This window comes from Oratosquilla oratoria, chromosome 19, assembly GCF_046742065.1.
Source record: "Oratosquilla oratoria isolate Oo_2021 chromosome 19, ASM4674206v1, whole genome shotgun sequence".
In the NCBI taxonomy this organism is placed as follows: Eukaryota; Metazoa; Arthropoda; class Malacostraca; order Stomatopoda; family Squillidae; genus Oratosquilla; species Oratosquilla oratoria.
In genome coordinates, this window is record NC_134795.1 from 15,255,403 (window position 1) to 15,257,902 (window position 2,500).

Genomic DNA, 2,500 nt, shown 5'->3' on the forward strand with positions numbered 1-2,500 from the left:
TACATATGTACATACATACGTACACACATGCATGCATGCATACATACATGCATACATACATACATACATGCATAAATACATATATATATACATAGATATATTTTCTTCTACAAAGAATGCATGAACACATAATTAATTTGCTCTTTCGGTTTCTTTGTTTTACTTCAGACAGAAAATCACTTGGTGGCATACAGAATGAAAATGAGAGTTGATTAATTGAGTAATCGATGAGGCTGTTGACGAGACGTTCTTGTCGTCTGGGTTAATACTCGAATTCTTGAACCCAGGTCACTCATTGACATCACTTTAGAGAAGGTTGTTCGTGTCAATTCCAGGCAATTTTATTCGGTGGATTTAGGCTGGGTTTCGATCATTTGGAGCCCCCTATTGCGACTAAAATTGCCTGGCGACGTGATTAGGAACCAGGAGGCATAATGCACGCAGTTACGGAGGGAGAATTTGGCGCCAAAAAAAGTCCTGCCAAGTTCTCTGTTTGTCTTCCTAATCTGGATTTCGAACATTGACGTTCCTCGTTGTCCTTGGAGGCTTTGTTTACTTCTTCCTCCTCCTCTTCCTCCTCTCCCTCCTCCTCCTCTCCCTCCTCCTCCTCTCCCTCCTCCTCCTCTCCCTCCTCCTCCTCCTCTCCCTCCTCCTCCTCTCCCTCCTCCTCTCCCTCCTCCTCCTCCTCCTCCTTTCTTGCTCTTCATGCAGAGGATCTTCCTCTCTACCTTCTCCCTGTCACATCTTGCTCCCATTTTTCCAGATAGATTCGATTTTTTTTTAAAGATTGCGTACGGTGTGAGTGTTCTTTTTCGTAATCTTCTTTGAACCGTAAAATATGAATTCTTCTCTTTTTCTGATAATGGGAAAGAAAGAGGGTCCTAGTGACAATATTCTTTAATAAAAACATTTCATCTTGTTTTTATTTAATATCTTTTTTCTTGAATACTTGTAGACATTCTTGTTAGTATATTATGTTTGTTCGCATTAAACTTGTACATAGAGGGTACCTCGCACAACTGAATGAAATAAAAACGCCTCTTAACAAGATACGTGTTTTGAAATGATAGAATATGACGAAAAATATATTTCTACCGAGAATTGAGAACAAAGTGATATGTATTGTCTTGCATTGCCTAAGCTTGCTACACTTTTCGTTTTTTATTTTTAGAAAATATGAAGTATAACAAAGCACAAAATCAGCATTTCTTTGACTAAGAAATGAGACGTACCATGTAGTCTATATTGATATAGAAATGATATGTATTTTATGCACTCTCCACACATAATTTTTTCTATATTTCTTTTGTAAGCAGATAATTGTAGTGTCAACTGGTAGCGTCTGATGCATGTGATATCATTGCCACGTAAGATTATCTTGTTTCTCGCAGAAAAGGCTCAACCCTGTATACTGGCACTCGGTTAGCATACAGGACTCAAGATCTACGAGCCTAGCCACTGGCTGTTCTCGTCTTTCTGGATATTCCAGGGTACATACAAATGGGGCCCTGATACTGCAAATTAGATAATGAATTACTTAATTAATCAACCCATTTACAGCCTTTTAAGACTTCTACCTTTATCCTAACTACCATCAGGCAATTTTATTTTGCAGCAAAGATGGTATTTAACTGATCACTTGATGGTTTTGTTTCTGATTGATTACAGAATGTAAATCACGCCAAGATCATCGATGGTATTACACCATGATTGACTGAGGCCACAGCAACCAGCTCACTGTTGAATCGACGTATCTGCGTTGCATCTCAAGGTAAATACTCCCTGAAGACTTTACACTAAATGCCATAAGTTCTATCGTCACTATGAAATATTTTAGGATTGATGGAATTTTATATACGTAAAGTTCCTTCACATTGCAAAGAAACGATGAAAATGTGTTTTATCTACTCAATTATGAAGATTGTATTTCGGGAGCTAACACCAAAGTCTAATTGTCGTATGCATAAAAAAAAAAAAAAAAAAATGGGAACTCAGACCTTGCACCATCTCAAATAATGTTCTTATTTGCTCCTAGCATACGGTCAATTTTTGTTTGAATATATATATCCAAGTCATCAAAATTCATCCACATATATTGGAGAAATATCTTTAGTAGTCGACATGACGCCACAAAGCGATTTTGGCCGAGACAAGACGACATGACGTCATCAGAAGCTCCTCTTCAGCACATGAACAGATCTTTGTAAATTTATAGTTTGGGTTGACACGATACAAAAACTCAAAAAAATATTTTTGAAAATTTAGCTTTCTTTCTTTCTTCTTAGTTTCTGAAAGGGCATCTTCTTTGTCCTCGAGGCTTTGTTGGTCTCCACCTGCATCATTGGTCCAAGTCTTCGGCTTCGACCGTTGAGGACTCTTCCCCTTTCAACTGGTTCCAAAATATTCCACTAGGTGTCTCATTTTCTCTCTTCTTCGTCCTTCATACTCCTCAACAAAGTCATACTCCTTTGTCATAATCCTTTGTTGCATTTCTCCCAGT

The 2,500-nt window shown here is 38.0% G+C and overlaps 1 protein-coding gene across 2 annotated transcripts in view; it reads left to right on the plus strand.

Annotated features, from left to right (window-relative positions):
• The window catches only part of LOC143035738 (uncharacterized), a 358,135-nt gene that overhangs the window by 57,554 nt on the left and 298,081 nt on the right, over window positions 1-2,500 (plus strand). For both annotated transcript variants that reach the window (XM_076202648.1, XM_076202649.1), the window contains exon 2: window positions 1,669-1,771. The gene's annotated coding sequence lies outside the window, so the exon portion shown is untranslated. The remainder of the gene's footprint in view (window positions 1-1,668; window positions 1,772-2,500) is intronic.